General features: G+C 37.5%; 1 protein-coding gene across 5 annotated transcripts in view; it reads right to left on the bottom strand.

Annotated features, from left to right (window-relative positions):
• The window catches only part of ZNF385D (zinc finger protein 385D), a 415,254-nt gene that overhangs the window by 110,121 nt on the left and 281,391 nt on the right, over positions 1 to 23,742 (bottom strand). The window lies entirely within an intron of this gene.

Here is a 23,742-nt window from a genome sequence, read left to right as displayed (position 1 = left end):
AAAAATAATCCTAACTTTAGAACTTACATGAACAGCTATTTTGCACACACTGTAGATAATTAGCAGATAAGATTTTTAATTAACTCACAAAGATTTAGCATAATTTACCACATAGGGAAAAAAGCCCCTGACCCCTTGAGAAAATTAATTATACTGCTATGAAAATATGTTGTACATCAGTAAGAATTCCATTCTAGTGCTATATAAATAAGCACTAAGTATTCTAACAAGCTGTATTATGAATATCATCTCCTCCCTTTGTCACTTCATCATGACCTCTCGAAAGAAAACACATTGACATTAAGAATTACTTGTCTGGACTGTAGAATTTTAAGCAGTGGGGCGGGAGAAGTTTTTTAGAAATAAATACTGATTTACAAATGTTGATAAGCTTGCAGAGAAAAGAAGGAAAAGTCTATAAACCCAGTATCAATAAAATACAACAGACCTGGTGAATTTGCTGCTTTGAGAGCACAAAGAGAAATATATAATTTCATTTTTTTCTGTGGGAATTGAACAAGATAACAGATAAACCCTGTCAGGGTGGATCTGACTGCAATGCAGTAAATGTTAAAGTAGGTGTCCAATGTTTCCATTATACAGTATGGCACATTTGCAATATAACTACAAATACCACATATCATTTCTATTCAAATAAATGTTTTTTTAAGAATTATTTTTAATGCTTCTGATTACAAAGCATATTCAGTTAAAAAAACAAGAAGCCACAACACATTTTAGAGCTTTTCTCTGGTGTTCTCTATGCTACTGCATCAGATATGTTATTGCAGGGCCTAGTAGTGCTTCTATGCTGGTGGTTTGGGCGGGCTTCCCCACTGTAACTTCCCAGTTTAGGAACTTATAAACATCTTGAACAATATGCTTTTGCTCTAAAGTTTACAGAAAGGAAAGAAAAGGATAGCCTGGATGCCATCCTGTGCAACTGCTCTAGGTGACCCTGCTCTGGCAGGGGGGTTGAACTAGATGATCTCCAGAGGTCCCTTCCAACCTCTATCATTCATTCTGTGATTCTGTGAAAAGAAGTTCTTTTTCTAAGGAGGGCATTTATTGATATAAAATCAAAAGCAAATGGAACCACCATGTAAAGGTATCTTCAAACACCATATTAAAGACAAATATTTTTGTAATGCAAAAGGAAGTGAGACAATTACATGATAATGTGATTCAATCTTTTTTGTTACTTGCTTTTAATAATGAATATTATGTTAGCAAGAGAGCTGGACTGACCATTCTGCACAGCAGATTCTGCCTTTTAGTCATCTATAATGCAATGTGCTAGTTCACCAGAAGTTGCTGGGTAGTAGGTCGTTGTGCATAACTTTGATGTGCAAATTCATGCTTAAATGCTTTGAAGAATTAGGGCTTACACTCCATACTGGATTCACAGCAATGTAACATGTTATCTTTTGAAACCTTATCTCTTACAGAGAACTCTACCAAGAGCTGGACAGGGCAGTGCTCCCCCTGCAATATGTTCCTCTGCAATATGTTCCGAAAAGCAAGATTTTAGGTAGTTGATATGCTCATTCTTACTTATATTATCTGTTAGTTGACAGATTTTTACGCTTAAAAATACCCACTGTTTCTTTCATCTACTTTGTAAGCCCCTTTTCAACCATTATGAAACAGTCAGAGTATGGCACTGTCAAAGGTTTCATGGTCCTACAAATCTTGCCATCTAATTTTTAAACTTGTTAATCTTAAGTAAGGCATTACCAATTTGTATAATGTACTATGATAGACTGCTATTTTACAGCTAACCTGCATTTGTCAAAATAAAGGAACATAGTTCATTGTATGATGGTACAAAAATATAGATGTAATTGCAGAAGTTGCAAGATTCCACTAATTCTGATTTCATAATTCCATAACAAATCTGCTGAATAAGCAACTTTATTATGTTAGGCCAGTAACTCAAGGTTGCAGAAGTTAAGCACTGAAACAGGTGAGTGAAAGGACCCCCTACCATCAACAAGCCCAAAGAAAGTCCTGTAAAGGAAGCAATTCTTCAAGTAATAAAAAAGAAGTTTAATCTCAGACCTTCTACTTATCTACTTACCCATCTTTGCCTCAGTTGTCCCTGTTACAGAACCAGGGAAGCTGTTTATGGTATGAAGCTTGTCCTATAAGTTTGCCTCTTTGAAAAGCAGTCTAAAAATATTTCCACGATACATGTGTTAACAGCCAATGCAGTGGCACAAGGGTATGCCTGTGACGCCTGTCCCCCCAGTCTCTTAATAAGCAATTTTCACAGTTGACAAGACTCTCCCTGTTTCTTGCAGGTTGCTCCACCTCAGATCTGCTACAACACCCACCTTTCTCACTCACTGCCCAGGGACAGTTACAATTACCCCGCTGCATGAACCTCTGAGGTGAGAAGCAACTCATTTTACACTTTCCTCTGGCTGGGTGCCAATGGGCCAACCAAACAAAATGAGTATCATCACTGCCGTTGCTGTTACACTACACCTATGGGAGTTGACCACCTCTAGAAGGCGCTTTCAGGTGCCCATTACAGAAGCTGATAAAGGCCCTCAAACAGTTCCTCACAGGCAGTGGGACACCTTTTGCCAGAGGTGCACATAAGTAAAGACAAAAGTTAAGTCTAGGCAAGGTCTGCAGATGTAGCTTTTAGATTTATCTTAGTGCTTCTTGGAGAATTCAGTTACCTGTTTGGAATCAACATCTAAACCTGAGCCAGGAGAGAAGAGCCTTCTCCTCCCTACACCTTCCATGTCAACGTATTTAAGTGTTTGCTCTCAGTTCACTCACTTTTTCTCTCTAGACAGGATTTTTTAATGGCTTTCTTTTCCTCTTAAACTCTGGCCTGCAAAACATAAACTCGTTAACTGAGATGGCATCTGGAGCATCAATACTTTTTGGTGACAAACTCATCATTTTTTTTATAAGAAGTCTCAATATTCTTTCTAGACATAAGGTATATATCCTTTATTGCTTTCTTCAATACTTATTCCTCCCTTGAAGCCTCGTTTGATTTCATTATTGAGCCAGAATAATACCAAGCAAGTAATCTTTTGCAAATACTGTATTGACACAAAATAACATAGCTTCTCCACAGCCGTATGTAAAATACCTGTTCCAAAGTGTTTGTGATTGATTTCTGATGACACCTTTTCTTCTTATATTTTTTAAGCATTTTTTCATAAGCAGGGAATAGTTCATAGCGGTGTTCAGTGACAATGGATCAAACTTAATTTACCAATGATACTATACCAGTAAAGGGCTACTTAGAAAGAAGTGGCAACAACATATGTCTGCTGTGTTTAAAATATGTTTTAGTCACATTTCCTACTGACAGTCGCTCTTTTTTGCCATCCAGTGTTTACACTGCTAAATGACAGAAGTCCAGTTTTGCTACCATGGGACACCAATCATTCCTACAAAAATTGAAGCAAGAGCTTCTATTCTTCAGGAGCAGGTAGCAATTTAGGCTACAGATTTACAAGAAAAATATGACTGGAGAGGTCATTAGGCTACAGATTTACAAGAAAAATATGACTGGAGAGGTCTAGCATGTGTCAGTACAAATACACAAAACAATTTTGAGATGTGGAGTTTTCTGTCTCTCTGACTATGCACCTGTAATAACTTCAACTTCATTCTAGGATTCATCTTTCTTCCTCCTGTTTTCAAACCAGGATACTAAAATCACTCAGAATTCAGGGGGCTTTATGCATACTGAACTTGTCCCTAATACATATAGAGTTTTAATTACATAGAGAGAGGGAGAGTGGCACTGTCACTTCATTGACACTAGTGAGGAGGGGTCTTGAAGAAGACCTTGAAGATAAGGAGCTCACCTTGAAGATGAAGAACTGACTGAAGGCATATGATGACACATTCATAAAGTTAGTAAGAAGGAAAATGGACATTCTACTGTGAGATTCATAAGCAGGAAAGCATAATACCAGAGCTTATAAATTACTATGCAAAAATATGGGAAACAAGCAGCTCAGAGGTACAGTGTCTCAAATGCACAGGTTGATAGAAAACGGTTAAGGTTTTATTTTTAATGCTCTAGGGGGAAGTGGAACAATTGTCTTAGGATCAGAACTGCCCATTCCTTCATTCTTCTCTCTGTTGTTCTCTATAGAGTTCCTTGCAATGCATTCCTTTTCCAAAGGGCCCTTCATCACAATCACCTTGCCTAGTTTATTCCTAATGAAAAATTTAAGAGATACACATTACTCCATTGTTTCTCACTTAGGTGACCTGATTAGGAAGGGGAAACCTCAGTGATAAAATAATTCACCCATTGTTTTGCCATCCAGCAATGTCTGCATTTCTCTCTATAGAGAGGGATTGAAAGGAATTTTTTTAAAAGAAAATTAAAACATATAAAATAAAGGAAGCTACATAAATCTTAGATCAGACCTTATTCCATATGAGCTGCTGGACAATAGTTTTGAGTTAAGGACAAGAAACCCTCAAACTTTTGGGGTATGATAGATTTATGTTCCCACTTATGTTCTTTAAGAACAGTAGATGTATTCAGCCATTTCATATTACAAAGATGATGTGATACTTGCCTCAAGGACTAGCACGCTACATCTGGTGCGTAACGGTAGTTCAAATGCAAAATACAGTTTGCTGAAAGTCTCCCTTCAGAACACTACAAAGTTAAAAGAACCAATTTTATTGCTTTTTTGTACTACTAATAAGAGTGTTTTATCAAGAGAATTTAGTTTAAGACTCGGCTAGAATGTCTGCCTAGGTGACAATACCCTAAATTTTAACTCCAGTAGTATTTTGGAGTCGGAAAAGTGAACTGGTTCTTGCAGAATTTATTCACTACCTCTGGGAGAAAAATGGATCGATAAGCAATGTGATTGTTTTCATTTAAATCTATCCTTCCCTGAGATAACCTTTAGATGCATTTAACCAGGCCTTGTTTTAGAATAGACCTATGACTTTCATTTGAGTTTGCAGCAATACACATACATGAAATCCTATAATGTTATAACCAATACAGATTAAAGCCAATGTGCGCAGTGAAATATATCATGCCCTCCTTTAGTCCCCTCCCTCACAAGAGTACTCACAAACACACTTTTTGTTAAAAGATTCTACTAATCTTTTAAAACTAAAAGTACAGCAAGCAGAATCTAATTAGTTACAGCCAACATTACCACTTGGAAATGACTCAGAAAAACATAGTTCATATATCTAAACCATTAAGCCACTTCCAAACTACGTAAGAAAATTTGGTATCACTGAGCAATGGAGATAACCAGTTTAAATCAGCTTAAAAAATTGTGTGCTATAGTTGAGGGTCTGACAATGGCCCATTTTCTGATCTTCATTTTATATCACTGTCTTGTGAGTGAAAGGAAATGACAGCTACCTCATCTCACTGCAGAGATGAGTCTGTAGGAAGCAGATACTACAGTTTAGAAGAATACAGGTCAATCCCTTGTTCATCCACTTATCTCCTATAGGACCTAAAGTAAATACCCATGTCTTTACACCTCAATTAACAAATGAGAAAATGAGGTACAGAGGATGCTGAAGGATAAAATCACTGACAACTGAGATGTTCCAAAACTGGGATCTGCTCTTGCTTGCAGCAAGTTGGTTTTGCACGCCACCATGGAGAAGCTTATCCGCATCTCTTTGCAGAACATAATATTACAAGAACGTGACTGTCTTTGTCCTGGAGTCCTCGGCTATTTCTAGTTGTCATTGTACTTAGGAACAAAAAGAAGAGTAAATTTCTCAACTGTAAATCTATTGAAAGACTGAACACAGTTTGCTGTTTGAATTTATATGGCCATTCAAAAATCACACCATGATAAATTTAAGTTTTCTGCGTATGGATATCTGAAAAAAGAGCATCTATGCAGTACATGCTGGAGTGGCTTGGACTGCTTACCCCTGTGCATCAGTCTTTAAGCAATCCAGAGAAGTGGATGCCCCATCCCTGAAGGTGTTCAAGGCCAGGCTGGATGGGTCTTTGAGCAACCTGATCTAGTGGAAGGTGTCCATGTCTGTGGAAGTAGAGTTGGAACTAGATCCCTTCCAATCTAAACCATTCTATGATTCTAACCCAGTGCTGGGTACTAAAAGGACTGATAGGGTTAGCACATTATAAACACAGCAGCCCTTTACAATACAAAGGTAACATCACCAGACTGGAAAAGTCTATCACTAGTCAGAACACCACATCCTGATTTTACTACTGAAGGAAAATAACAAGAATGCATGCCTCTACACATATATACAAGCCAAACCTACTGAATTTCAATAATAATGTTATTAAACTGCAGGAAAAAGTTAATTAAAGGAATTTAATTTCACACAATGTCAAAAGAAGACATCATTTTGCAGCAGATGTTTTGGCAAGCAGAACACAGACCAAACTCTAAGCTTCAATTGTGAGCTTCTCCATCTCAGTGTGAATTTTCCAAATGGAACATCTCACTGTCTAATTGAAGCACTCAACCAGCATACGTTCTGCTCAAGCAACTGTGTGAAGTTTGAAATACTGTATATAACCAGTATTAAATTATTTTGCTTTCAAGTCACCAAACATTAAGAAATTAGTATCCCTTAATTTAATGCTGAAATGTAACTTGAATTCCTAAGAAGTGGCCTCCTCTTGACAAAAAGAAAATTTGTAAATATTCAGTGGGGAATGATGTCCCACCAATTTCCAGTCATACTTCATTGCCTCTGGTCCCGTCACCATGCACAGACACCAACAGGTTTTGAACGGTCTCAGTCACTGAGTCACGCACACATTCAAGTCTAGACAGAATCTAGTCACTCTTTCCAGATCTCAGTCCTAAGATTCATAACTTTACTTGAGACAGGAGGCAGTATAGTCTGTCACAGTTCAACCCCTAAATTTGATCTCTCTTTATCCCTACTCCCTATCCTCCCACACTATTTATAAACAGTTAGCCAGAGCTGAACCAAGACTATGAGCACTGGCAGTTTTATTTTAGCTCTCTGGAGTAAAACAGCAATAATGCAATGATCACAAACTTAAGAAAGGATGTCTTAACCAGAGCTGTACCTTATAACATCATATAATATTTTTCATATACCTTCTCTACTTCTAATCTTATTCTATACTCTTTCTGTTTGATTCTTGTATTCCAGCAAGAGCTGAAGAAAAAAAAAGGAAGCACTTGAAGCTAGCTTGTTGATCTAACACAATATATTAATTCCCCCTATCAACCTTGCATTGCCTGAGCTGCAATATCCAGCAACATTTCAGGCTGGACAAAATCCTTCCTGCTTTGTTTCTTCACCACCTCTCTTTCACGGTTTCTTATCTCCTCTAAACACAATAGTCAGCTTCTCTGCTTTGCTGTAGGACTTTAGAATTCACAGAATGATTTAGTTTGAAAAAAAAAAATGCTTCTGGATGTTATCTGCTCCGGCTCCTTAGTTCTCAGTGCATCACCAACTGGCAGCCTTGCCTGGGAGCCCCCACTCAGGTTGGTTCAGATTGGACACTTTGTTTTTACACATCAATTTAAATCAGATACATCTCATCCACTTTAATTTTCTGCAAGAAAGGTCATAGTATGATCTGGTTGTATCCTATATTAGGGGTTTACAGGCATACTTTGACACATGTTTGAACTTTCAAGCATGTAGAGTGAGGGGATCAAAAGGCAGACTTGTTTTTTCCCTTTTCTTTATATTCAAATGGCCTCAAGTCCTCAAGTTAAGTATCTCAGATCTTACTAAAATATAGGAATTTTCAGCATTGATCTTTTAACTGCAATTACCATTATAACAAATAAATTTATCTAATGACTGTGAATTTCTAAGTAAAGAAAATATTGGTATTTTGCTGCAGCATTATTTTCCCTGCTCTGCTCCAAAACTCTACATCTATTTTTTCCAAGTAAAAGCCAGAAAAGCCTATGGCAGTCTAATTGTTTGTTCTTTCTACCACTGAGTTTATGGATGCCTACGACCTTCCTTTTTAAAGCATTACATGAATATGAATTTGGGGTCTAATACACAATTGGATTAAGCCATTTGTCTTTAGAGATCAAATATACTCATTTGCATTCGTTGTTTAAATCAGTTCCTTAAAATTGGTTAGAAGGCCAAATCTCAATAAATTCAAAGTAGTTCCTTTAATTAACCACCTACCTAAGAAAGAGCCAGCAGACAGTGATGAGCAATAAAAATCAAATATGAATACTAAGAAAAGCTCAGTAGTTAAAGCCATATACTTCTGAGGAAGACACTGTAATAGATGTGAAAGGAAAGGGGGGTCACCAGAAAGACCTGTAGATTGCTGTAGTAAATCACTCCAGATAAACTTTTTGAGAACTTAAAAATGTTTGCTTTTATTCAATATTTTCACATTTTTATCTAGAGATGGACCAGTGAGGTAGTCTCAGTAAGGATTAAAAAATAACAGTAGGACTTTAAATCTTTTTTTTTTTTTAGCTGGAAAGAGCCATGAAAAAAATGTCTTTAGCCATTAAGGTGTAATTTTGCCTTAAGCATAGCTGTGATAGATATTCACATGAAACAGAATGATGGTATCAAGCAGTCAACACTGACAAACACTGATAAACATTCTGTAGAGTTTGGGTGGGGAAGGGAACAGTGGGCAGTTAACTCAAAAATACGTAAGATAGAAGCATAAAAACTTTCACAGGGCAGATATCTGAAAACGTTTATCACTTGTAGGACTCTTCAAGCACATTACATTTTCCAAGCCTTCTGTGAATTGTTTTCAAAACACCAATCAGAGCATGAAAACAGAGCCTTGAGGGCATGAATGCACTATCACTCCGTTACAGAAATGGGGCCCTAAATGGAAGAAATTACTTTCCTAAAGTCAGAAGCAGCTTGACTAAACCCCGGGAATTGTTATTAGCTAATGGTGATAAACAATCTGCAGAAGTAGTAAAGACCCATTTTGCTGAAGTTACTATCTCTGCCAACCTGCTTAGGTTGTCTACAACAAAGGGTCCAGAAGCACACAGACTTGCTCCAAATGAGGGACTGAACTGAAAATTAAACTAAATCAATAGCCTCAGACCTGGTCAGTAATCTGTTTGGAATTACAATTTGAGAGAATACTGGATCACCACCATGGTCTAAGCACACTGCTCCATGTTGCCATTTAACAGTTTGAATGGAAGGTAACCTCCTGGAATTTTAGCAGTATCTATTTCATAAAACTCTTCATGGAGATTTAAAAGGAAGCTCCAGCTAGCAATCATTTCAATTAGCAGAAGTGAAAGAGGGGCAGGTAGTAATTACATTGTAACAAACCAGATGGATGGTAGCCAAATTAAAGTTACTCAGAATTGACATCTCTTGTGTAAATGGACAATGGACAAATGAGATGAAATAACATAAGGCCTAAGGATGTGTTTTAAAAGACTATAATTTCAACCTGAACCTTTGAGTTTCAAACTCATTAGACTGACTTGAACAGATTTTCTTCTGTTCTATGTGCTTCAGTATTACTGGCTTGAGGAAGAAATACAGCAAAGACAACATGAAGAGAAAGAACGAGAACAACGCATGGCTATCTTATCATCTAAGGTTTTGAGCTGGCTACAAATAGTATCCAAATTAATTCCCAAACTTGCAATGAGTTCCCCCAAGCTCCTGTTGCCTTATAGAACCTACTGAATGGTTTTGTCTGTAAGATTGGCGACTTTTATCCAACAAAACTGCCAATTCGTTAAAGAATCACCTCTATCAGCAAGAATGTGCTTCCTCAACGAAATTCTGTTTAAGACTTGGGGCTTCTCTCTCCTTCTGTACTGTGAACATCCGTGAACAACTAACTAAAATCAATGATGCTTTATAGTATTATGTGACAAAAGCCTAGCAAGAAAATAATTTCTTAGCATAACTCAGAAGCCTGGAATAATGCATCTTATCACCAGCTGTAGCCACCTAAAAAATTTGCTGACTATATAACCATCTTAAATCCCTGTGTAGGTTGCAGACTTAAATGTTGTTAATGATAATGAAAGGCCAAATCCTCCTCTTAATTAAGATGTTATACACTAACTAATACATTATTGCAGTATTAAGTGACTTTTTGCTTTAGTGATTAATCTTGTGTCTCACTGAAAAGCTTAACAAACATTTAAGATGTTTAATTACTGAACTTGAAGTTGTTCTTCACACCCTTTCTCCTGGTACGTTCTGGTCCACAGAAATGCTGTTTTAAGAAACAGAAAAAATACTGCAGTGTTTTACTGTGAGTCCTACTAGTATGAAGCAGAGATATTAATCAAATCACAGAACTGGGTAAGTGTGAGAATCCTAACACTTTTTATAGGTTGCATATTCTGTATTTTTGAGTTCTGAGTTGGTTCAGTTCTGTCTTTTGCTCATTAAACTAGAAGAGGAGAAAGTTTTAATTTTACCAAAATTAACACTTCCTTCTCTTGTTTAAATCCAAAGTTAATACTTTCCTTGTATTAGTACAAATGCAGTTAACCACAGAATTTTGCTTTTTTGTACTTTCACCTGAGCTGCTCAAGGGACACTAAATTTAGCATCTTACAGAGAGAACTATTTACCCTCAGGGTCAGCACCAGTTTATGTTCCAAATCTCTTGCTGTATCACAGCACCTTCTAAAAAAGAAATTGAAGGACTTTTTAAAAAGTTGCGGTGGTTTGTGAAGGAACAGCTAAAGGAAATAATTCTAAATTAAATACAAATTTTCCCAATAAACTGAATGTTGGTCCAACAAATAGCAAATAAAATAAAAAAAAAAATGATCTTCAGATCCATAGTTTTTGTGCATGACATTTGAAGCAGACATTTCTTCACATTCTACAAAACTCAGTCTGCTTGAAGAAGGAGGAGATACTTTTTTAAATCATACTACAGTGGAGACATGCATATGCAGTATTTGCTTAGGCAGACTATCTTTATTTATTGCTTTGCTTAATGGAAAAGAAAGGCACTTAAGACCAAAAAAACATGCAATCTTCTTTGTGCACAGAAATTTAAGAACAATTCCCCTTCATCAGGGAATCCTTACTGAGGAACAGAGAACGAACAGCTGTGGAGCTATGACATTTTATAGTATTTGAGAGTTTGTTCTTAAAGAAGGATTTTCTCTGACTTCAGAAGCACAGACTCTTTTTAATTTTGTGCTTATTTTAGTTCTGTTTCAGACATATTCTCAGTAAGCACCAAGGTAATTTCTCTCTTTTCTTTCAAATTTAGAACAAAACCACAATTAAGTTTCAAGCAGATATAGCTCCTATAAAATGAAAATAAATAAGATAGATTTAGAGAGAACAAACTTGCTTCAAAAAGTTTCAGCAGATATTAATTTCCTGGGAAAAGCATGTAATTAAAAAGGAAAGGAACTGTTTGTGCCAGAAACAAGGACATAAGGATTCTTTCAGTGGAAACTGCACACTTTAACTTGCTTTGCAGTATTTTCACCATTACTTGTGTGTGTGTGTGAAGCAAACACATCTTTCAAATACCTGTTCTGAGATATTTCTAAGTCTCTCTTCTTGAAAACCTTCTGCTCTTCCTCCCACCTCTCTTCCAAGCCCAATGCCATATATCCAGTATTTTCCAATCCTTTCACTGGCAGTTTCCCCACTGCTGCTCCTCTCCCAGACACCACTCTCTCATGTTATTTCCTAGTGCCAACAATAGCTTTTGCTGCTTCCCAGAGCTGATAGTGCTGTTGGGGAGGGCACTGCTATAATTAACTCTGGCATCACCCCTGTGATTTATCTTTGTCATCTGAGTCCTAGCAACACCAATAATGTAATGGGTTGGATCCATTAGCAAATCAGTACATTTCGAACACAAAATATGAGTAAGGTGATGGACATTTCTTCATCCACTTCCAGCTCCCACAAGCATAGCACCTTAAAAATCATCCTGAGACTTCTACAGTTTATAGCAAGTCATAGTTTGTATACTCCTATCTTTTCCTGCTACTTAGCTGCCCAAGGAAATTTTCCCATGTATCTCCCTGCCTGGATATATTAGGCACCGTCTGGAGAAGGGAATGAGGAAACTCAAATTACCTCATTAGCAGTTAAAATAAACAAAGTCTCCTGCTGATTCCATCCAGTTCAGCATGTTACCTCACGGAGAGCTATCACATGCCAAGACAACACATCTGGCTCAAGAACTTCCCTAAAATATACCTCACTGGAGACATTGTCTGGCAAGTGTTGCTATACGCCGTCTCTACTCTTCTGCTCTTCCTTAAGCTGTTAGAGAAAGGCTATAGGAACAGGCAATGCTTTGGACTGGTCCTGGCTTTTGTTAACTTGTTATAATCAAATTGTACCATCCTCAGGTACCCTAGCTGTTGAAACTGAAGATACATAGGTACATCAGATCAGCAAGCTGAATTTTCTGACAGTGGAGGGCTGATTAACTTATGAACAAAAAAACCCCGATACTCAGCCTATAATATTTTCAGGATTCCAAACTGATATCTTTGCGAGGTGGGCATAGGTCCCTGGATTTTTAACAAAAGATGGATGTGATGGACTACAGATAAGTCTAGTGAAAACTGCACATGAATAAAGGAAGTAAAGGTTACAGGTTTACACCTTTTCTGGTTTCTTGACAAACATCCCAGGAATAATTTAAGGCAATATCAGTCCCCTAAAATTTTCTCCAAATATTCCCTTCACAGGGTTATTATGTTCAAATGCAGGAACTCTTACCATGGCCTCCATTTGTTAGGATTTCTCTCTCTGCTGTTCAAATGTCCCAGCAATTTCACAGTAGCAAACTATAGAAAGAAACTTCTGCTGGTCATTTTTCCAGCAGGCTTTACACCACCTCTAACTGTATTAAGAATGTCTCTTTCCTATGCACCTCTTTTTTTTTTTAATCTGCAATTTTCATTCAGTTATAGACTGAATGTTGTGAGTTATTAAGAAGGCTTTTACATTTCATGCTAAACATGATAGCTTTTGTTGTGTAAGGAAAGCACACAATTTATTTAAAATTTGTAATATGTCATCTAAAAGTTTTTACTCGTGATATCACATAACATTTAATTCTGGACAATATATAATGTTTGACAGAAAAACGTTGATTCTATTCTTGTAAATAGTAAGAATTTGATACTCATCTATTTCATATAAACCAATGTATTTAAAAGAGAAACACTGATTTCCTAGAAGATACGATATTGTACTACTTCTTCATGAATTATTTTTATTACTAATTTAATCTGTATGGATATTTACACAGTATTACTTTAGGCATTCAGTAGACCCAAAGGAAAGATGCCAGGAAAAACAGTAGTTGCATGAGAATCTGGAGTTCTATATCCAATTCTACTGTAAAAATCCAACATATAACCTTTGGGGATTTTATTTCCTTATAAAAAAAAAAAGTTAGGATAAAATAAATTAGACAGAACATGGACATTACAGAAATATTCCATCAGAGAGTGCATAATACAATGACTCCAGATAAATTAGTTCGTCAGTGTGTGCTTTTTGCCAGATGAAACCACTGTGACTAAATAGAAATAGCTCCAATCTTTTCATTATCATAAAGGATAAAAGTGAGTGTGTTTTAGGACAAGTTCTTGAACAACAGCAGCACTGTTATTGCATGTTATGAATAAGCAATTAACAAGGTAATTGTGTTTAGGAATGTATTTACTGTGTGTAAAATTACCTGTCATGCAAACTCATGCTTTTTTCAACAGCTATCTTCAAAATTCCTAAGAACAAACTGCAGGTTGTACAAAAAAATAAATAAATCTGTAAATAGTTATTCAGCTAGGTTAGCAACACAACATGCCTAAGGCTAGGAAAGATTCATGTCTTATTTTAAATCTTTTCAAATGTCTGTCTCATCAACAGAAATAATACTGATTTTAGAATTTTATCACTCTTTTTCCTCCTCAGACTACAATAATAAAATAATTTAAGTAACTCCTTTTCACTTTAATTGCAGCTTTTTAAGAACAGGTTAATAACCATCCATATTTAAACTGTAGATTTTATGAGTTATACTTATTATGCAACCCATTAAAGTTTTATAGTCTTTGCAGAATAAAATAATCATTGATCTTTTTCATCTGAGTGCTATTAAGACAAAGGGTGTAAACATCAACTGATTAAAACATTATTTAAAATGCTTTCTAAAATTTTGTTTTAAGTAATTCCACTCATCAAGACTTGACAAATCTGAAGAGCACTTCATTTAATTTCTTTTACGAGAATGTTTTGCATGCAAAGGAAAAGCCTGAGGGACCCTCAGCCCAGTAAAAGCTGTGCTATTGCCTTTGCTTTGGATACCATGATTTTCCAACAGCAAGTTATCTGTCAGCCCACTGTGCAGTGCCCTCTAGCAAATGTGTAAGGCAGGATAACTCAGAAAGTCTATTCTTTCACTGTTACTAATCATCACTTAAACAAAGAAACATATGAGATATTTAGATCCTATTGATTATTTTAACAATAAAAAGAAATTACTTAAGTAAATAAAATAATACACTGAAGACAAAGCTTGGTGTGTGCCATTTTTAGGTATGTGGAGCCTTTTGTGCAGAGATCATTTCCCACCAACAACATTGCTCATGAAAATGCCTTCAAGTTTATACTCCATAACCTACTGTATGGACATTTAACTAATAGTGCAGTCATGAGCTTATACAAACAGGGTGCTTCTGCCTCAGACTTTTTCAGTTAATATTGGACATGAGAATTTGTGGAGACTAGTTAGAAGTCCACCTGTTCTCACATGGCAAAAAGGAACAGCACAAACAGCTGAGTGCTGAGTGACTGGAGAGTGATATACTGCCATCCTACCTGCACCCACGAAGTAAACACAATCTGCAAGCAGCAATTTCCAAATGGCCACCAGCATTGAGACACCCGTAAGGACCTTGAATGAGGCCACAGAGCTGAATGCCAACAGAGATGGTAGCTAGAGGAGGTCAAACACAGCTGATGCTATTATACATATGCTGGAAATAAGTCTTTCAGATAAATCAAAACAGATTTACCCAAGGCACACATTACACTGCAAAAACTTGAGAGCAACTAGTAAACAAGTATGGTTAGATAATTTACATCCAGAATACAGTTACAGAGATGAATTCAAGGGTAAGTATTATAATGTTCAGCAAGGTGAAATGATAAAAACTTAGGCTATTTTAAGATAATCTTAACATTTGCCTCCCCAGGAGAACATGCATCCTAGAAACCTGAATTTCTACTGAAAGCCATGACAGAAGGTTGGAGCACCCTTGATACAAATTTAACTTAAATAAAAATAAAACTTTTTAATGGATTTTTTTTATGGTATCTACCCATTTGTACCCAAAGGGAACTCCTCTAAGATCTCAAGACAGCTGTATTCTTTGTTGCAGAGGTGACAGCTGCTCATCATAAGCATAGGAGACTGTTAATTCTTTAATTGGAACGTAAGCCTAAAACTGTTCAAATAAGTTGTGAGGACTCAGAGAATGGTTTGGGTTGGAAGGGACCATCAAGTCTAACTCCCCCTGCCATGGGCAAGGACATCTTCACTAGATTGGATTGCTCAAAGCCCCATCCAACCTGACCTTGAATACTTTCAACGATGGGACATCCACAACTCTGGATAACCTGTTCCAGTGTCTTACCACCCCCATAGTAAAAAAATGTATTCTTATGTCCAATCATCTTACCCTCTTTCAGTTTAAAATCATTGCCCCTTGTCCTGTCACTACAGGCCCTGGTAAAAAATGTCCCTCTAATTTTCTTATAAGCCCTCTTTAGGTATTGATTGGCCACAATAAGGTCCTCTCAGAGCATTCTCTTCTCCAGGTTAAACAACCCCAACTCTCTCTGCCTTTCTTCACCAGAGAGGTGTTCCAGCCCTCTGATTATTTTTGTGGTCCTCCTCTGGCCCTGTCCTAACAGGTCTCTGTCTTTCTTTTACTGGGGACCCCAGAACTAGATGCTGTGGTCTAGGGGGGGTCCCATGAGAGCAGAGTGGGAGAATCAAATCCCTTGGCCATGATACTTTTTATGCAGCCCAGGATAGGATTGGTTTTTGGGGCTGTAAGCATTCAATGCCAGCTCATGTCCAATTTTTCACCCACCAGTACTCCCAAGTCCTTCTCTGCAGGGCTGCTCTCAATCCATTCATCACCCAGCCTGTATTGATATTGGGGATTGATCCAACCCAGGTGCAGGACCTTGTACTTGGCCTTGTTGAACTTCAAGAGTTTCACATGGGGCCAATAAAAGGAATTCCAAAAATTGCAATGGGTAATTTCACATTTCACAGAATCACAGAATTGCTGGAGTTGGAAGGGACCTTCTAGACATCATCTAGTCCAATTGCCCTTCCAAAGCAGGATTGCCCTATAGCACATTACTCAGGACTGCATCCAGGTGGGTCTTGAAGATCTCCAGAGAAGGGGACTCCACAACCTCCCTGGGCATCCTGTTCCAGTGCTCTGTCACCCTCACCGTAAAGAAGTTCTTCCTCACATTTGAATGGAACTTTCTATGTTCCAGCTTGTGCCCTTTGCCCCTCATCCTTTCACTGGGAACCACTGAAAAGAGTCCAGCTCCATCCTCCCTCAAACTGCCTTTAGATACTTATAAGCATTAATAAGGTCTACCCTCAGCCTTCTCCAGGCTAAAGAGTCCCAGCTCTTTCAGCCTTTCCTCATAAGGGAGGTGCTCCAATCCCTTCATCATCTTTGTTGCCCTATTCACAATTTCAGTTCAGATGGGCCCAGTGGAAGCAATTCTAAAACAGAGCCAGGAGTGCTGCTAAAACATAAGGTAACACTTAGAGAAAGATAATAAGAAAACTCTTGTTTATGCCTGGGTTTAAACTCGGAGTCCCACCTATTAATTGGAAGTAGAGGCCAAAAATTTTTAGAGGCGATTGCAAAGGGAATAAAGCTAGATTTAGTAGGATGCTTCTTAACAACAGATCAAGTCCAAAGAAAATAATAGCCATTATTCTGGAGACAACTGTTAGGGAGCTGAGACACAACTCCCCAGCCACTCTGCAGTGCAAAGGAAAAGAAAAGCCACACAATCACAGGCAACCATGAGAAGGTTATCTGGGGGTTGCAAGAACACTCATTTATACAGTCAGAATACAAGCTCTGATCCCTGCCCGTGATATAGAGTATAGACCATATATAAGAGCAGCCAGACAGAGTATTCCTGGAGATCTGCATCCACCCTAAACTGACTCAAAACTGGAAAAAACTTAGGACCTTAGTTTTACCATGCCTCCTGAGCTGTGAACATTTCCACTGCACCAGAGAATCAGAGCTTTACTGTTATTTCAAACAGAGCCCAGGGTGTAGATTAAGGATTTAAATGTACAGCAAATAAATCTGGCCAATTCAAATAATTGAATATTTCATACTGATGTTGACTCATTCCTGTTTTGCAAGCACCAAATAAAAACATCTGAATTGCCAGGATTTTCCTGTGTTTGCTCATTCTCTAATCCCTCTTCTTCCCCTGTAGGCTTCTTAATGAAATGTCCTGGCCAGTGATGAAAATGTTATTATAATAAAGAATTCCTGAACCCAAATATTATTTTTGCAATCATCCCTATTTTGAAAAGCATTTAGCTAAACAGCAATAGAGATATAGACCATAAAGAAGAGTATATCTATCTTACAGCTCAATTGCAGGGCTACGGAAAGGAAAAGAGCAAGCCAAACCCCCTGTTTGTAGACACCTGTAAATGAGCAGCCATGCAAGGAATATCCCCAGAACCAACAATCCCCTCTGTTTGTCTGACAAATTAACAATTTGGTGTAGTACAGTTCTCCACCTGATAAAGGTCCTTCTCATGGAAATACATTATAAATCAGTACAGACTATATTTTTACTGCCAAGTTCTTCTATATAGGCAGTATTCAATTTTGATTCACATGCAACTGAGGCCATTGTGTTGTCCCCTGACTATCCTCTTCTGGAAACAAAGCATTCTGACAGCATGTCGACACTACTGAGCTTTAAAGAATTTTATACGATGAGGAAAAATAGTCTTGTTATGGACCTCTGTTCAATTAAGCCAGAAAACATAAAACAACCATTACGTAGAAACATACAAAAGCCCTTGGTAAATTTCAGGCTGCTAATGTTTAGAAAAAACTAACATATATATCAGATTCCTCCTACAGTCTTCACTATCAAAACCTGCATTTTATTAATAACATCCAGAAAATTGGGAATCATTTCTGTGGCACATACCTCTCTTCTAGATAAAAAACTGCCCAGGACAAGAGCCTAAGGAAAAGATTTTTAAAAAGTCTTTTGGCAGCTTTTTGACAGGTCTTCTCCACATTTCCTGGCATAACCCTTCCCAGAAATACGTGTCAGCAAGCAGTTTTCTACACTGTCCATTTCTGTCAGTTGTCTGGCCAAGTAGCACAACACTGCATTTCCCAAACAACCATGAAACTACGCCCTGTACAAGCTATCTCAGTGGTTATCAGCAGTCCAGGCAGAGCCCGATAGCAAAACCAGAGCAGGGAGAAAAGCAGCTCCCAGTGAAACGAGCCACCCATAGTTGCCTGCTACTGATACCTACAAACACAAGATTCCCCCCTGTAAACAGGGAGTGCAGCCTTTGTGCTGCCCTGGAAGCTGCCAGGTTGTTGAACAGTCCGGTTTTCAAGAAGTAAGGAGCACCACATGGGCACCCTGACCCAAACTGCTGCTGGAGCCCTAGTCTATGGGCAACGGCCGCTGTTTCCTCCTCCTCCTTTCCCATAGGGCAAATATGGGAAGCTGAAACCTGAAGCCCTAAATATTGCACCTGGGGCTATTGGCGCAGAACAAGCAAACAGGAAAATTCAGGGGACTGAACAAGGATTACTGCAGATGGATCATGAGAAAGACATGTCTGTAGAGTAATAATTCATTTTCCACCCATGTTTAATACAGTTCTGACATTACCATGGCTCTTCCAAGTCATAACTTTCTAGTCAAAACTATAATCATGTTTCTTCCCAAGGGATGCTTCTTTGGGAAACTTTCCACTGGCAACAAAGGGAGATCAGGCTTTAGTTTGTAGTTAGGATGGAGCTTTTCAAGCAACATCCCTATTTCTGTTTAGAAGCATCAACTCAGATCTGCATTGTTGACCTGTTCCGCTACAGATTCTGCTCTACAATGTGTGATAGAGTACTCTATAGAAATTTTTCAGGAAAATGTTTAACATATCCTTCGAAAAATAAACAGGGAGCGTGATGCATTGTCTGATTTTCCACCTAGTAATGTCAAATGTCCTAGATTTGTAAACTTTAAATTCTGTCTCTCAAGAGGCTGAAAGATATAACTCTGGGAGCTTCAGAAATAAGCAAACCTTGGTTCTAATGCATCTGTGCTCTGAGGATGATGGAGACCGAGGTATAAAAAAGATCTAAGTGAATTTTTTCCTGTGGGAGGGTGTGACAATGAGCTCTTCCCCAACATCTGCCCAAACTGATGTTTATCTCCCATAACGCTGCTCAAGCAATAACCACTAGTGGCAGTCGTAATGGATGTGTCTGGTTGTGATGGCTGCATCCGGCTCAAAGGGGATTCAAGGGAGACAGATAACAACACAATAGTCAAGGGCTAATTTGATCAATGCATCCACCTAACCACAGTACTGGCACTCAAGCCAAATTTGGAAGAAACTAAAATCTGTGGTCAACATGCAAATATGACTACAAGTCAATCATTTTACCCCTGTAAATAGTGAACAACCCAAGAGCCCTTATAGATTTCCTGCACGGCAGTGGGCTGCATGCCAGTATCTCTCCTTGAGTAGGGAAACCTCTCAAGGTTACTCCTTGAGGCTGAGAGATTCCTTACCACAACAGATCCTTGGTAAGTGACTAATAGCTTTTTAAACTTTGAAGCTTTGCTAAGATTATATCTTAGATGGTCCGTGCGCATATAATCCTTTAGCCATAAACCGTTGACCAAGCCTGGGACTAGGATCAGATCCAGCTGCACCTAGACTCCTCTTTGAGAGATCCTCTATGAACCTTGTGACTCGATGGCAGGGTCTCCCTCACAGTTTTGTCTGATCCTGTCCCCTATGCAGTAAATAACCAAGAGTACCTTGTCATCGAATCTTGTTAAACCACTGTCACATTTACTATCAAACTTTGTTAAATTGCTTTTTTATATTAATAAATATATTGCTGCTTCTCTCTTAGGAGTGAAGTACATCACTCCTTCAACAACACAGGGTCACTTAGGGCTGACACTGATGTCTAGTAAAATGAAGCATTTCCTCTTAGTCTAGGGACTCATATGAATATTTTCCTACAAGATAATTCTAGACTTAGATGCTTTGTGAAATTACTTTGCAACTAACCATTGGCTCATAAACAGGAACACTTTCACAGGCATTGATGGACCAGCTCATATTCAAATACAACTGCTAAAGCCTCGTGTCTCTAAGAACTTGTTCTTAGAAACACACAGACTTAAAGATTCTCACTCTGCAGATGAAAACACAGAAGTATACCAAATGTTTTCTAAATTAGCTTAAACATTTTTCAGAATAGACAATTAAATAATTTCTTTATTCTTCTGACAATCTTCAAATCATATTTTAAAAAGCTACATAAGCATTGCTTATAGTAATTGTTTCTTTCATTCATAAAATTTAGCTATTTAAATCTCATATACTTGATTCATTTTTTTATATCACACAAATTTGCAATGAACTTGTGATTCTTCAGGGTCTACACCAGTGGGGGGTTTTCAGTTTAAACAGCTGTGTTGTTAAAATTTCTTTTTACATAGGACTTGAGAGTACCCATTTGCTTCACAATAAAGAGCATAGCACCCACAAATGTTCAGCTAACCAGATTGTTAATTGGTATGTTTGCTTTACACTTTCTTGTGTAAATAGAAAATGTTTTTCCTGAAACTGAATGGTTCAAAGGTTCACATGTTATCTTCCTTGAATTTCTCAGGTTACTCACTTTTTATGTTTCCCTCTCTCAGTGTCCAGAGATATTACTGATAAAGGTTTGCAAACCCAATGTTCTCTCTTTTCTCTTCTGCAATGAAAGCCTTTGTCTTTGTAGAAATCACTGCTGAATCTTTTCCTCAGAGGTGGCCAGCAAAAAATGAGCTAGCCTTAGACCAAAATCATCAGTAACATAGAAAGTAATCTTACGTTTGCAATAAACTGACATAGAGTGAAAAACTGATATAAAATACAACATCTTACTATTATTGTTTGTGTTACTTAAGATCAGCATTTATTTTAATTAGTTCTTGTGCATGTGCCTGTGATTCTCCTTTGGTAAATTATTTTGCTTGCACCTCTTCTAATATTTTTATCCAGTTCATCTGAATACTCAAATTCCCTTAAGATTGTCTTCAGATAAAATTAGAAGCATAACCACTTGATAAATGAGATCATTCCTCTGTAAACACACAAGACAATGTCAGCACTTCTGTCATTTGATTTCTGAGTGGAATTAACGTATCAGCTGTGAAGAGCTTATGACCTGTCCCATAATGTGGGATTCATCTAACTAAATGTAGATGCAGCTGAGCCAGTTCCTCATTATAGTCAGCAGAGATGAATGGGGACTTCAGGGTTCACTTCAGTTCACACCAAAGTAGACATATAGGGTGCTTGTATTGCAATCTACCTTTTTGTATTTTTCTCCACTTAAAAAAATTGGAGAAACTGCTCATTATTCTCCATTATCTTTTGTGAAGAAATTTAGGCTAATTAGCTCAGATACCTATGCCTATCACAACCAAACTAAGTTGAGTTAGGATTGGCATAATCAGACACCACTTATTTTCTCTGAAACGTGACTGAATTTTCACTCAAGTTTCTTATTGACCATGCTTTTCTGAAGTGAAGGCTGTTGAAAAGTGACCAGCAAATGGCCAGAACTCTGGACTTCAGCACCTTGGGAAGTATCCCGAACATGCTGCCAAACCCATTAGTTTCTGTGGAATTGTGCGAGGGTGAAAAGGTCTTTAGAAATCCATTTCCTAAGACACAGTCTATGACCTTGACATCTCAATCAAGGATAAAGCTAATTTATTGACAACAAGAGAGAGAATGTCCAGTTCAGGTGCTTGGAGTTCTGAGTCTTTTCCTGACCATCTGCTTGACCTTGGTTTAGTCACAGAATGTAAACACTTCTCCACTGACAATGTAGGATTGTCAAGGAAGTCAACAAATATAAAGCATTATCAACAGCTACAATAATTCATGAGCATGCATATTTATGAAGATCATTTTTTGGTTAAACACTTGTTTTCTCTCTCACATTCACTTACTTAAAGCCCTTTTCAGAAGTCCTATTTAAAGTCTAATACAACTTGTGGGTTACCTTCTCCTCAGACTGATAACACTCAGCAGCAGCTGATGTGTCCCCAAAAGATTCATCAGCTTGGAAAGAATTTCTGGTAATATGCATAACTTCTCATCTAGCCTACATGTTTGGAGGATGCCACTAACCAGCTCCGGCATATGAGCTAAACATAGCAGCGTTCAATAATGTACTGTTCAGAATGAAAATGGGAACACTGAGGATGATGCTGCATGTCAGCACACATGATGAAAAGACAAAGGTCATGTTGCAAAGCAAAGACTATGAGCAGCAAGGCAGGTGACAGCAGCTCTGATGACAGTGTCCTCACGCTTGGGACTGACATATTCATCAAATGTGGAGTTGGCAGATAGCCACACATCACAGGAAGCAGTACTTTGCATGGAAACAAACTTCAGGGTGCAGTTAAAACAACTCCTCGTCTCACTCTTGAAACCTAGGCTCAGCTTACTGAAATAATGGAGAGACGAGGAGTCTGTAAAGTCCAACTTCAGTGCTTATATCAAATGATGTACTACTAAGATGATGTTCAAGAATAAATAAAAATAGACTCCTTTCAAAGCCTTGTTATTTCCAAATTAATACAAGCACATCTTCTCCTCTTCCCCCCCAAGATAAATATAGTATAAAATCAGTCTTTGTAAGAAAGAAAGAAACTACCAATTTATGGAACAACACAAGATTAACAATCATTCATTAAAATTCATCATTAAAATTGCATTTGAATTATGTAGAGTTAAACAATTAGCAAAACAATCTGAAGACTCTGAACTATGGAAAATCCTGAAAAAAATGGAAATTCTAATATACAATTTATAAAAATTCAGCTGACCTATTGTATTAAATACACAGCAATGTGATCATGAAGCAAAACTGGTAAGTAAAAAAGCCAAAGCATACTGAACAAGTCTAATAGTTTATCCATTTCATTATGAGCTATCAGTAACCTGGTTAAAACCATCACATTTTTAAAACTTTGCTGCATACCTATATACTTTTTAAAATTTGTAAAAGTTTCCTTGTAATAAAAAAGTTTCTTTGTAATAATTCTTTGACACATTATTTCTGAGCATTGTAAAACTTGCAGCTTGTAGCTCCTGTGATCTCTATTAATGCTATGAATTGCTTGAATTTAAGACTGCATAAATAAATATTTTTGACTATTAGTTCCTTTTAATTACTTTCAAGCAAAATGAATATCCATAAAAGATAAATAAATGAACATTCAATTATGGAAATTTGCTATTTATTACAACAAATTGCTTCTAGAATGGGCATGTTCTTTTACTACCCTTAATTATTGTAATTAAGAATTTTGCATGTTAATTAAAATTGTTTTGGCATGGCAATTTCCACCCCTCTCTGTGTCTCTCAAAATAGGTATACACAAACATTC

This window comes from Calidris pugnax, unplaced genomic scaffold (genome assembly GCF_001431845.1).
Source record: "Calidris pugnax isolate Ruff unplaced genomic scaffold, ASM143184v1 scaffold11, whole genome shotgun sequence".
Classification (NCBI taxonomy): domain Eukaryota; kingdom Metazoa; phylum Chordata; class Aves; order Charadriiformes; family Scolopacidae; genus Calidris; species Calidris pugnax.
This window is presented reverse-complemented; position numbering and strand designations above follow the sequence as displayed.